This window comes from Schistocerca piceifrons, chromosome 2 (genome assembly GCF_021461385.2).
Source record: "Schistocerca piceifrons isolate TAMUIC-IGC-003096 chromosome 2, iqSchPice1.1, whole genome shotgun sequence".
Taxonomy (NCBI): Eukaryota; Metazoa; Arthropoda; class Insecta; order Orthoptera; family Acrididae; genus Schistocerca; species Schistocerca piceifrons.
This window is the reverse complement of record NC_060139.1, coordinates 849,813,819-849,828,441: the sequence shown is the minus strand read 5'-3', so window position 1 is coordinate 849,828,441 and position 14,623 is coordinate 849,813,819.

The following is a 14,623-nucleotide window of genomic DNA, read 5'->3' as shown; positions in this document are numbered from 1 at the left end:
TGTTAGTGGTACTAAACATTTTGCCTGCTGAAAGTACTGGCCAGCAATTCTGCTTCAAACCAAAATCTTATGAACTTCTTCATTGAAATCCAAATGAATGAGAAACTGTATAATTAGGAGTTGCATTTGTATTAGTATTAAGTGGAGGGGTGTTGGCTGAAAATGAGAGATGATGAGATGCAATAGGTAAAATGTAGTAGCCTGTCACAGTTTAGCTGTTTCTAGCCCCACAGCAGAATGGGAAACTTCATTCTTGTGACATGAGGGCACATCAGCTTGCAGTGCCTGTGACATATATACAAAACATATTTGGAGTGCATTTAGTTTTCTAATGAGATGGCAACCTGAAGTCTAAGTGAAAACTTGCCCTGTATTTTGAATTGATGGTACTGAACGTATGAGAGATTTGCATTTGTTTCCAGGTGTTCATAAGATGTTGAGACGTAATCAATGATTGTAACAGAAATTTTAGAATTATTTTATGTAGCTCTTTACATAATTTTGAATAGTTTTTGCACACCTTTCTCCTTTTATGTAAGCAATTTGCTATCTTAACTGTGTTATTTTGATTAGATTCATTTTCATTTAATTAATATTATGTGATTGTTTTAAGTATTACTTACAGGCATTACTTACAGACATGCACCCTTAAACCTAATGATGTCACCACTGAGCCTCATTGGTGATCCTACATCTGGAACCCTTTAGCGGACACCAAGACAATGTTTTCTGTGATGTCATCATAGCAATGCACATGTCCCTACACTCAGATAGTTGCCACAATTTATTCACAGGCAGGACCTTAAACAAACAAAGTGGACAGAGTCAGTAAAAAATCAAAAATTCACCACTAATTGAGAGGTTTTCATCACTCGTCTTCGAGGGTCAATCAAATATAAACCAGATTTTTATTATACATATATTCATTTAAGCATCAAAAAAATTCATACACATGAACTTATTTTTATATATAGTCTCATGAACAGGAAACACATTTTCCCCACAAGACAGGAAGTTTCTTGATCCCATTTCTGTAAAATGAACATGGCTGTGACAGCAGCCATTTGCACATTAAGACTTTGACAGCCCCGTTGTTGTCAAATCTGTATCCTCCAGCTGCTTTCTTTGGTGGTCCAAACAAATGAAAATCACAGAGTGATAAATCTGGACTGTAGGGATATATGCTGTATATAACAATGAAAATAATAAATTATTGATAGTATAATATAAATGGATAGATAAAAAAAATCAACTCAATAAGCTGTGGCAGGGGAACACACACAAAAGGTTTTGTGGCGGCGTTCGTAGCGACAAACAATTCGCTGTAGAAACGGCTTACGAAGTCACCGCCACACTTTTAATAGCGGGCCGACCGGTCCGCTGGAACAGTGAACAGAAAGATGAAAACCCAAACACTCTGATTAAATAAAAGTCGGTACTTATCTTTATTAACGAAGATACAGAAACACAGTAGTGAACTCGGTGTCTACAGAAATCTGTCTAGTTCGAGTCGGAGCGGCTAGGTCAGCGTCGGCTGACGACAAACAACAACTCTGCTGCGATGAACACACAACTGACTAGCAAGTACACAATTCGGTGGCGAGTATACAACTGAGCGGCGAATACAGAACTGTCCTAGTGCTCGCGACTCCAGCGCTTAAGAAACCAGAAGCCAGCGGTGGCGCGCGCAGACTTGCGGCGATTTCCTGTCTCGCTGGCGCTGCTTATGCGGACGGCGTCCGGACTTTGATGCTGCCAACCTTTTGGCAGCGGGCTCGGGTGGCATTACTGGCTAGGATATAACACTCCTCCCCCCCAAATCGCCGCACCGTCATTGAATAATGACGTGGCGAGCGTCGACGGCGGGGGAGGGGTCTGGCCGCAGGCGTAGCGGACGAGACCGGGGCGGAGACTGTTGTCGGTGGCAGTCCCTGGTCCGCACCCCAGCATTGACTGCGCGGGGCCTCGGGAAACACCGACTGAAAACCGAGGTCAGGGTGCACACCTGTGACCACGGGCGCAGCTTCTGGTACTGGACACGACGGGGTGTCGGGACCCACGAAGAGAGGCAGCGTCTCCTGACGCTGCGTCGATGGCTGCTGAGTGGGCGCCGGACAAGGCGCTGCAGTGTCAGACTCCTTGGGGGTGCCCAAGCAAAGCGGCTGCAGGACAGGCTGCACAGCCACCGCTTGGGAAGGCGGCCCGGCTGAGGGGTCGACGTCCATCAGCTCCGAAGGCGGTGGCGACTGAAGAGGGACCGCAGGCGCCGGAGCGACCACCTGGGGCGCTCCCGGATGAAGCTGCGCGGGAGGCATCAACGGGACGGGCTGTCGGCGTGGTAGCGGCGACGGCTGCTGCTGCTGCCCTGGGGGCAGTAGCGAAGTCGGAAGGCGCAGCTGGAACCCGCCGCGGACCAAATCTGTGGACAAAGAACGAGCGGCAGAATCCGGGCCGCCAGCGCGGCGCAACTGGTTCTGATGCCTCCTGTGCACCCCAGTAGCACCTTGAACAGTATAAAAACCGCGACCCTGGACACTTATCACGGTACCACGTTCCCAACGACGGCGACCGTGATAAACTCTGAAAGAAACGGCATTGTTGTGCTGAAAACGCGTGCGATGCTCAGAAGCGGCGGGTCGATCCGGGGGGTGCAACAACCGTAGTAGGGTGCGATGACGACGGCTGTGGAGAAGCTCCGCAGGCGAAGGGCCATCGCGTGGCGTGGTCCGGTACGACGACAGGAACATGATGAGGGCCTGCTGACGAGAGTGCGTAGCACGAAGGCGGTCCATATGATCCTTGAATGTGCGTACAAAACGTTCCGCTGCACCATTCGATTGAGGGTGGAACAGCGGAGTAAGAACATGACGAATGCCATTGGCAGAACCAAAACTTTCAAATTCAGCAGAGGTAAATTGTGGACCATTGTCAGACACTAAAACTTCTGGAAGACCCTCAATACAAAAAATTGAAGTCAACGCCTGTATAGTTTGTGCAGACGTTGTAGACTGCATGGGCACAACAAACGGAAAATTACTAAATGCATCTATCACGATGAGCCAACGAGAATTCCAATATGGACCAGCGAAATCAATATGTACTCACTGCCAGGGACCGGCAGGCGTGCCCACTCAAAATAGCGTTGAGGCGGAGCAGCTTGGTGTTCGGCACACGTCGAACAATCTGTAGACATCTGCGTAATCTGCTTATCAATGCCGATCCATGTACAATGACGGCGGGCAAGCTGCTTGGTGCGGACCACTCCCCAATGACCTTGATGCAACAAGTCGAGGACCTTGGATTGGAGCACTTGGGGAACCACTACACGAAGCTGGTCATTCTCGGTGCGTAACAACAAAACTCCGTGCGAAACAGACAACAGATGACGTTGCGGATAATAGCGACGAACCACAGGATCCGATATGTCCTTTGCCTTGGACGGCCAACCACGTTGAACAAAACGTAATAGTAAACTCAGATGAGGATCCGTAGCTGTCTCACGTGCCACCTGACGATAATCAATCGGAAAATCCTGGAGGGATTGATGCTCATTGGCGTCAATCTGATGGCAAGAGTCGTCAGAGGAATCGAAGACATCATCCGCAGCAATCGGCAATCTAGAAAGCGCGTCAGCGTTTGCATGCTGAGCTGTAGGGCGATACAGTATCTCATACTGGTATTGTGATAACAAAAGAGCCCAACGTTGTAGTCTCTGAGCTGTCCGCTGAGGAACTGGTTTAGACGGATGAAACAGTGACGTCAGGGGCTTGTGATCTGTTACTAAATAGAATGGTCTACCATAGAGGTAGTGATGGAATTTTGTGACACCGAACACAATAGCCAACACTTCCTTGTCCAATTGGCTATAATTACACTGAGCTTTGTTTAGCAATTTAGATGCGAACGCAATAGGACGTTCGGTGTTACCGACTCGGTGAGACAACACAGCACCGAGGCCGAAAGAAGAGGCATCACAAGCTAACACCAGAGGCTTGTTAGGGTCGTAATGGACCAGACAACGATCATTCAATAAAGCCTCTTTAAGCTGCTGAAAGGCTGATTGGCAATCAGCTGACCACACAAACGGAACATTCTTACGGCGGAGACGATGCAACGGTGCAGCAATCTGTGATGCATTAGGTATAAACCTAATATAATATGTCAATTTGCCAAGAACTGCTTGCAATTCCTGCAGATTGCGAGGGGCGGGCAAATCACGAATAGCTGCTAAATGTGACTGGGAGGGATGAATGCCTTGAGCATTAATAACATGTCCCAGATACTCCATCTCCGTAAGGAAAAATGAACATTTACCGATGTTGCAACGTAGGCCTGCCTGAGACAACACTGTAAACAAACACTCCAAATTACGGAAATGTTCAGCAGGCGTCCGACCGGACACAACAATATCGTCTAAATAGTTGCAACATGATGGCACATTAGCCAGAAGTTGTGACAAAAAACGCTGAAAAACAGCTGGAGCTGACGCACAACCAAAAGGCAAACGCAGAAAACGGAACAACCCCAACGACGTGTTTATGACAAAATACTGTTGTGATTGCTCGTCAAGGGGCAATTGCAAATATGCTTCATGGAGATCAATTTTGGAAAAGAAACGAGCTTCCCCTAACTTATCCATCAGCTCGTCCGGTCTAGGCAAAGGAAAAGAATCAATGACAGTCTGAGGATTAACTGTCGACTTAAAATCAGCACACAAACGTAACTTGCCAGACGGTTTCTTTATAATAACTAAGGGAGAAGCCCAATGGCTCGCTGAAACGGGTTGAATAACACCGTTGTGCTGCCAACGACGAAGTTCATCTGCTACAGGTGCCCGGAGGGCGTGAGGCACTGGACGAGCATGAAAAAATCGAGGCTGAGCATTATCTTTTAACGTAATATGAGCGGCAAAGTTCGCAGCACAACCTAGTTCGTCTTTAAATATGTCACTGTATTGTTTACACAAATCGGTTATGCTGTCTTGAGGAACAACAACAGAATTAATTTGCAACACATTGTCTTGGATAGACAGGCCAAACAAGTCAAAACAGTCTAATCCAAAAATGTTTACACTGTCTGTAGCGCGGAGCACTGTGAATGAAACCGTTTTTGTATTGCCACGGAATGTGGCTGGCACGCTACATACACCTAACACAGGAATTTGTTCTCCACTATAAGTAGCCAAAGAATGTTTTGCCGCTGAAAGTTTAGGGCGGCCGATAGCCGCATACGTAGCACTATTTATGAGAGTCACAGACGCACCAGTGTCTAATTGAAAATTGAAGGTCTTATCCTGGATGCGTAGCTTCACAAATAGTTTATTACACTGTCTCTGGATCGGTGCAGTGGAGGCGGAAGACACAAAATCAGCGCGTTGAGTGCGTGTTCGCCGCTTACGACAACTCGTGGGTTGGGCGGGTGGAACAACAACTCCCGCTTCACTTGCAGTCTGTACATTACTTTTTACAGCGTTTGAATTACGCTTGGGTCGCATAGCAGAGGGCTGGGTGGGTGGCTTATTGCTAACAAGTTTATTACCCACACGAACCGTGGAAGAGTCTTTAAACGCGACCTTCTGGGCGGGCTGGCTTTGAAGAACATGAATATCCATGGGCCGGGCAGCACTAGAATTGTTCTTGCGTTTACGCAAACAAACAGTCTGGATGTGTCCTTTCCTTTGACAAAAGTGACAAACCGTGTTTCTTAACGGGCAACGTTCACGAGGATGAGCAAGAACACACTTAGGGCAAGACTTAACTCTATCATTTTGCACACGCGGCTGATGAATGTGTTTAACATGACGCGGCCGGCTAGTGTTTACAGTCTGACTCTGCCGGTGGGGCCGCGGGCGTGACATAACTTGCTTAGCACAGGCAATTTGAGAAATACATGGCTGTTCTAACTCACACTCAGCATAGTCAAAAGTATCTTGGGCTTCAATGATGTTCATCACAGTCTCTAATGATGGGTCAGGCAACTTTAAGATAGCAGCACGAATACGAGAATCTGCAATGTTTTGAGTAATAGCGTCTCGTAACATGACATCACTGTAGGAAGCTCCACACACACAATTAAATCGGCACTGACGGGTGAGGCCCCGTAAATCTGTTAACCACTGTTTATTAGATTGATGTGGCAGTTTCTTTAATCTGAAGAACTTGAATCTGGCTGCTGCCACATGAACTCGCGACTCGAAATACTCAGCAAGCTTGTTAACAACAACGTCATAGTCTAAAGCTTCTGGCTTGGATTCCGGGAACAACTTACAAAGTAGTCGATAGACTTCCACGCCTGCAGTGGAAATTAAATAAAGCTGCCGCTCAGTACCCGTGATTTTGTAGACTGTCATGTGCGCCTGCAACTGCGCGAAATATTCTCGCCATTCTTCTCTTGATGCATCAAAAGCACGGAAAGGTGGTGCTGCCTGTGCTTGTTCCTTTTGTGTTGGAGGATGAGCCGCTTGTTTGGCAATTGCTTCCACCAAACTTTGTATTTGCTGACTCTGTAACAAGATCAACTGTTGTAATTCAGCAGACATAGTGAACACAAATTAAATCAGCCCCCAAAATTTTATCGCTATAATTAGTATAACCAGAAACAAGTTGAACCAGCCCTGCACACGAGTTCGGAAGTCCTCGTCACCAGTTTTGTGGCGGCGTTCGTAGCGACAAACAATTCGCTGTAGAAACGGCTTACGAAGTCACCGCCACACTTTTAATAGCGGGCCGACCGGTCCGCTGGAACAGTGAACAGAAAGATGAAAACCCAAACACTCTGATTAAATAAAAGTCGGTACTTATCTTTATTAACGAAGATACAGAAACACAGTAGTGAACTCGGTGTCTACAGAAATCTGTCTAGTTCGAGTCGGAGCGGCTAGGTCAGCGTCGGCTGACGACAAACAACAACTCTGCTGCGATGAACACACAACTGACTAGCAAGTACACAATTCGGTGGCGAGTATACAACTGAGCGGCGAATACAGAACTGTCCTAGTGCTCGCGACTCCAGCGCTTAAGAAACCAGAAGCCAGCGGTGGCGCGCGCAGACTTGCGGCGATTTCCTGTCTCGCTGGCGCTGCTTATGCGGACGGCGTCCGGACTTTGATGCTGCCAACCTTTTGGCAGCGGGCTCGGGTGGCATTACTGGCTAGGATATAACAAAAAGATTTAACTTTTACAAGTTTTTAGAGCCAGTGGCTCCTTCTTCTGGCAGAAGAGTTGAAGGGGAAGGAAGAGGGGTGAAGAAAGAGGACTGGAGAGGTTTACGGAAAGGCGTACATTTCAGAAAAGTCATCCAGAACCCCAAGTCAGGGGAGACTTATCGGACAGGATGAAAACGGAGGACTGATTACTGGAGACTGCTCCAGACAAGATTTGAAAACCTGAGAGCCTAAAGGTGAAAGACAGGCTAAAATACAAGACAGAGATTACTAATAAAACCATGCACAAGTTACACTACTGGCCATTAAAATTGCTACACCAAGAAGAAATGCAGATGATAAACTGGTATTCATTGGACAAATATATTATTCTAGAACTGACATGTGATTACATTTTCACGCAATGTGGGTGCATAGATCCTGAGAAATCAGTACCCAGAACAACCACCTCTGGCCATAATAACGGCCTTGATATGCCTGGGCATTGAGTCAAACAGATTTTGGATGGCATGTACAGGTACAGCCGCCCATGCAGCTTCAACATGATACCACAGTTCATCAAGTGTAATGACTGGCGTATTGTGACAAGCCAGTTGCTCGGCCACCAATGACCAGACTTTTTTAATTGTTGAGAGATCTGGAGAATGTGCTGGCCAGGGCAGCAGGCGAACATTTTCTGTATCCGGAAAGGCCCGTACAGGACCTGCAACATGTGGTCGTGCATTATCCTGCTGAAATGTAGGGTATCGCAGGGATCGAATGAAGGGTAGAGCCACGGGTCGTAACACATCTGAAATGTAATGTCCACTGTTCAAAGTGCCGTTAATGCGAACAAGAGGTGACTGAGACATGTAACCAATGGCACCCCATACCATCACACCGGGTGATATGCCAGTATGCGACCATCATGATGCTGTAAACAGAACTTGGATTCATCTGAAAAAATGACATTTTGCCATTCGTGCACTGAGGTTCGTTGTTGAGTACACCATCACAGGTGCTCCTGTCTTTGATGCAGTGTCAAGGGTAACTGCAGCCATGGTCTCCGAGCTGATAGTCCATGCTGCTGAAAAAAACATCGTCGAACTGTTAGTGCAGATGGTTGTTGTCTTGCGAACGTCCCCATCTGTTGACTCAGGGATCAAGACATGGCTGCACAATCCGTTACAGCCATGCGGATAAGATGCCTGCCATCTCAACTGCTAGTGATACGAGGCTGTTGGGATCCAGCACAGCATTCCATATTACCCTCCTGAACCCACCAATTCCATATTCTGCTAACAGTCATTGGATCTCGACCAATGCGACCAGCAATGTCACAATACGATAAACCGTAATCGCGATAGGCTACAATCTGACCTTTATCGAAGTCGGAAACGTGATGGTACGCATTTCGCCTCCTCACATGAGGCATCACAACAACGTTTCACCAGGCAATGCCGGTCAACTGCTGTTTGCGTATGAGAAATCAGTTGGAAACTTTCCTCATGTTAGCACGTTGTAGGTGTCGCCACCGGCGGCAACCTTGTGTGAATGCTCTGAAAAGCTAATAATTTGCATATCACAGCATCTTCTTCCTGTCGGTTAAATTTCACATCTGTAGCACATCATCTTCATGGTGTAGCAATTTTAATGGCCAGTAGTGTAATAAGAGTGAAAAGCTAAGTGCATTGTATGTAACAGAGTGGAAGAGGGGACAGTGAAAAATAGACAAGTCAAAAAAATGAAAGATGTAGAAAACTAAAATGGAGTGAAGAAAAGAGTAGTTACTGAGAATAAATGCTGAAATGGAAGGAACTGACGTAAATTAATGCCAGTTGGGTGGCAAGAACCAAGGACATGCAGTTCCCATCTGCAGAGTTCTGAGAAGGGCGAAGAATCCAGATGGCACATGTGAAGAAACAGGCACTGAAGTCATGATTGTTGTGTTGTATACAGCCTCTGTCTATGCCCATTCATCCTGACTGATAACTGGATGGTAGTCATGCCAATGTAAAAGGCCAAACAGTGTTTACATGACAGGTGGTATATGACTTGTTGTTTCACAGGCAGCTCTTTCGTTGATACTATATGTTTTGCCAGTTACAAGACTAAAATCGGTGGTGGAAGGAGGGTGTATAGGGCAAGTCTTGCAGTGTGGATGGTCAGAAGTGTAGGAGCCATAGGGTAGGGAGACAGGTGCAGAGTCTGACAAGGATATTGCAGAGATTGGGAGGGTGGCGAAACACTATTCTAGATATGGTGGGCAAAATCACAGACAGAATGGATCTCATTTCAGGGCACAATTTTAGGAAGTTGTGGCCTTGTAGAACTAGCTGATTGATACATTCAAGATCAGAATAATATTGGGTGGCAAGTGGTGTGCTCTAAAGTTGTTTTTTGGAGGGATCAGCTGTAACGGTGTTGGATGTGATGGCCCAGGAAATCTGCTTTTGTACTAGGCTGTTGGGATAATTATGTCCAGTGAAGGCTGAAGTGAGAGTGGTGATGTATTGCTGTAAACAAATACGTTTGCGTCAAATGCCAAGACTGTATGGGAGGGAATGTTTACCATGGAAAGGATGGCAACTGTTAGGGAGAGATCAACATCAATGAAAGCATGGGATTCGGAGTAGGACCATGTGAAACTTAATTGGGAGAAGGTATTTAGAGATTCCAGGAATTTTAACAGGTCAGCCTAACCATGAGTCCATTACAGCAAAGATGTCCTCAATGTACTGAAGTCAAACCAGGGGCTGAAGACTTACGGATCCCAGGAAAGCCTGAAGCCAAACCAGGGGCTGAAGACTTACGGATCCCAGGAAAGCCCTAGACATGGTATGTCTGCTGCTGAACATTTCCTCAGTAAATGCTCACCTGACTCCAAGACTATTACATCCATCTTGCTCATGTTAGTCAACTTTATACTTACCAACAATGACTTCACTTTTGAGGGGTAGACATACAAACAGATAAGGGGTACAGCCATGGGAACAAGGGTGGTTCCTTCCTGTGTCAATCTTTTGTGGGTCACTTGGAGGAGGAGGAGGGGGGGGGGGGGGGATGTTGGTATAGAGAGAGATGGCATCACTGGTGACAAGCAATGTGTGTGGTGGGATGTAGATTTCAGATGATGTAGGAAATGGTTGGTGTCTTTAATATAGGAGGGAAGTCTTTGTACTATGGGTTACAGGTGTTGATCAACTAAGGCAGATATATGTTCGGTATGTACTTTGAAGCGAGTAACTATAGAACAACCAGGATGATTGGGTTTGTGGATCTTAGGAAGAAGGTACAAGGTGGGGGCACATGGATTGAGGAGTAAGTCCTTTGCAACCCAGTCCCGTAACCTTTCAACAGCAAACTTGACATTCAGCCCTGCCTTGAACAGTTCCTACTATGATCCCAACTTGATCCACCACCACTACCTCAGAATCAACCCCTACAATCCTTCCAAGAGTTCCTCACATCCAGTATTTCTTCACAATACTTCCCTACAACATGACCCTAACCTGCCCTCTGCAGAACTCCAGACTGCATGTTCCCTAAAAGCTGATGACTCCATCATTATCCTCCCAGCAGACAAAGGATCTACCACAGTGGTACTTGACCAAGAGGAGTATGTTATGAAGGTCTACACCAGCTGTCTGATGTCTCTACATACAGTGTCTGCTGTCAAAATCCTTCCCTGTGATTCAAACTGACCTGCAGTCCCTCCTAAAACCCCCAGGCCCCTCACAAGGACTTAAACCTCAATCCATGCACAACCACCATTTACTTTCTTCCTAATATCCACAAACCCAATCATCCTGGTCATCCTACAGTTGCTGGCTGAAAAGCACCCACCGAACATATGTCTGCATTAGTTGGCAAACACCTGCAACCCATAATATGAAGACTGCCCTCCTATATTAAAGATACCAAACCTTTCTTAGGTCGTCTGAAATCTGTTCCTATCCCACTCCCACAACACGTGCTGCTTGTCACCATTGATGCCATCTCCCTCTATACCAACATCCCCCATGTATGTCGTATGTCTGCTGCTGAACATTTCCTCAGTCGATGCCCATCTGACTCCACGCCTATGACATCCATCTTGCTCATGTTAATCAACTGTATACTTACCAACAATTACTTCACTTTTGAGGGGCAGACATACAAAGAGATAAGGGGTACAGCCATGGGAACAAGGATCCGTAAGTCCAAGGATCCACAAATCTTCAGCCCCTGGTTTGGTTTCAATACATTGATGACATCTTTGCTGTATGGACTCATGGTGAGGCTGACCTGTTAAAATTCGTGGAATCTCTAAATACCTTCTCCCAATTAAATTTCACATGTTCCTATTCCAAATCCCACACCACTTTTGTTGATGTTGATCTCATTCTCAACAATGTCCAGCTGCATACTTCCATCGATATCAAACCTGCTAACAAACAACAGTACTTTCATTCTGACAGTTGCCAGTCAAACATTCCCTCCCTTACAGCCTTGGCATTCAAGGCAAATGTATTTTTTCAGATGCAGACTCTTTACAGCAATACATCACCACCCTCACTTCGGCCTTCACTGGACATAATTATCCCAACAGCCTAGTTCAAAAGCAGATTTCCTAGGCCATCACATCCAATCCTGGTACTGCTGATCCCTCCAAAAAACAACTTTGGAGCACACCACTTGTCACCCATTATTATTCTGATCTTGAATGTACCAATCAGCTACTTCTACAAGGCCACAACTTCCTAAAATTGTGCCCTGAAATGAGATCCATTTTGTCTGAGATTTTGCCCACACATCTAGAATAGGATTTTGCCGCCTTCCCAATCTCCGCAATATCCTTGTCAGACTCTGCACCCATCTCCCTACCGTATGGCTCCTACGTCTGTGACCATCCACACTGCAAGACTTGCTCTATACACCCTCCTACCACCACTGATTGCAGCCATGTAACTGGCAAAACATATAGTATCAGAGGGGGAGCTGCTTTGAAACAACAAGTCATATACCAGCTGTCATGTAAACAATGTTCAGCCCTTTACATTGGCATGGCTACCACCCAGTTATCAGTCAGGACAAACGGGCGTAGACAGAGGTTGTATGTAGGCAGAGCATGCTGTACAACACAACAGTCATGACCTCGGTCCCTGTTTCACCACATGTGCCATCTGGATTCTTCCCCGGACACCGGTTTCTAAGAACTCCGCAGATGGGAACTAGCACTACAACATATCCTTAGTTCTAACCACTCACCTGGCCTTAATTTATGTCAGTCCCTTCCATCTCAGCACTTGTTCACAGTAACTACTCCTTTCTTCACTCCATTTTAGTTTTCTACATCTTTCATTTTTCTGATTTGTTATTTTTCACTGTTCCCCCTCCAACTCTGTCACATACTTGGCTTTTCACTCTTATTAACTCATGCATGTAATGTCTGTTTTGCATATTACCCTATCTTTCACCTTTAAGCTTTCAGGTTTTCAAATCTCATCTGGTGCAGTTCCCAACAATCAGTCTTCCCTTTTCATCCTGTCCGACAAGTCTCCCCTGATCCAATGAAGTACGATCACATTCCAGATTGGAAAGAGCACCTTTTCTGGTGATATGAACATTTTGTCTGATCCAACAGTTGGCAGTAGTATGTAGCATTCCCAGTACGATGTTCATTGAGAAAATCAGCCAGAAGAACTCCTTTAAAATAAAAAAGGTCTATTGCAGAAACCTTTACCATGGGAAGAAGGTTTTTGACTTTGACTGTTGAACATTTTTCCTTTTTGCACTATTAAATGCTGCTTTTTTTAAAATTCTGGGATGTAATGCTGCACCCACATTCATTGTAGGTCACAATCTGGTGCTAAAATGTTCTCTTTCAGTTTGGTAGTGTGTCAGTAATTGTTTGTGCACCTCAGGACGATTAAATTCGTGCTCTACAGTGAGAAGACAAGACACCCACCTTTTGGAGCCTTTCTGAAATCGTAGTTTACCAGTCATGATCATCTGAGTGCTATTGTAGTTTATTTCAATGTTGGTAGCATTTCCAGCAACTGTTATTTGGCAATTTTGTTCAGTAAGCTTGCTAACAAAGCGAATACTGTTCTCAGTCATGCTGGGCCTCAGGTGATAGTGGTGAGCTGCTTTCTCAACTGTCTTCATAAAAACTGTGGTTGCCATGTGAACACCTGAGTCTTTCTCAAGGTGTTTCTCCCAAACTGTGCCACAAGTATTTTCAAAATTTTGGACAGTTTTATGCCCTCTGTTGTGAGAAACTTGATTGTAATGTATTGTGCAACGGATGACAGTACCTCTTGTTCTGACAATTTGATTTCGAGTAAAGTAATGGTATGAAAAGGTTCTAGTCGTTGAAAACAATCATTGCAAATGAAAGCAACAATGACCAGAGAGCACACTGCTCGCTATTTACAGAATGATGTGAAAAACAAAAATTCCGGTTTATATTTGATTCACGCTCATATATTATTCTCCATTTTCCAAGTTTACTGTCAAAGGTTGAATAGTATGGGGTTTGAGATCTGTTCAACAACTGGTTGAGTTCCTTCCTAAGTAATTATAAATAAGCAGTAAGCATCAAGCACACTATTTTCAATTTTCAAACGCTTACGAGAGTATAATCTAATTAAATATGGTGTAACTAAAGGATCAGTAATGGGCCAGTCCTGTTCCTTTTATGCATTAATGGTCTAAGCTTAAATATAGATTCTCATAAAGCTATCATATTTGTTTATGACATCACAGTTGTATTAAAGGGGAAAGTAAAGAAGAATTACAGCAGGTACATAAAACAAATTAGCAAATGATACCAGACAAATCAGCTCATAATAAACAGTAAAATAATTTCACATTACTCTAAACAAGGATATGCACATCCCATTTGTCACTGTCAATGATGAACCATTTGGTAACAGTACAGAAACTGAATATTTAGGATTACAGTTGCAAACCAATTTCAAATACAATTAGCATATGGCATATCAGAATGCAAAATTAAGCAAAACCTGCTGTCTTTTTTGCTCACTAAAATTCTATTGTAGTGAGAAAACAGTAAAGAGTGCATATCACGCTTAATGTCATTCTCACCTTATATGTGAGGCACATTTTGGGGAAACTCAAATGTAAATATGTAACATCATAGTAAAGTACTGTCAAAACTGAACTGTTAGAATATCTGCCAAAAATGTATTTTTACATTTCATAACTGTGAGAAATATTATTCTTACCAAGACAAGACAGAAAGACTTTATATAGATGAAATATGGTTGTCACTTCCAACTAAATGCCACTTCATAATGGCAATGAGGTGAAACAAGACTGTTGTGTAAAATATTAAAACAACATATTACTTTATTGAAGCATTCATTTTCATAATGTCTTATACTGATATATACTATGCGGCGGTCCCAGCAAAGCATAAAAAGCTTGAAAGCAGCTAAAGCACATTCAGTTTGCAAAAATGGGTCATCAGGATCA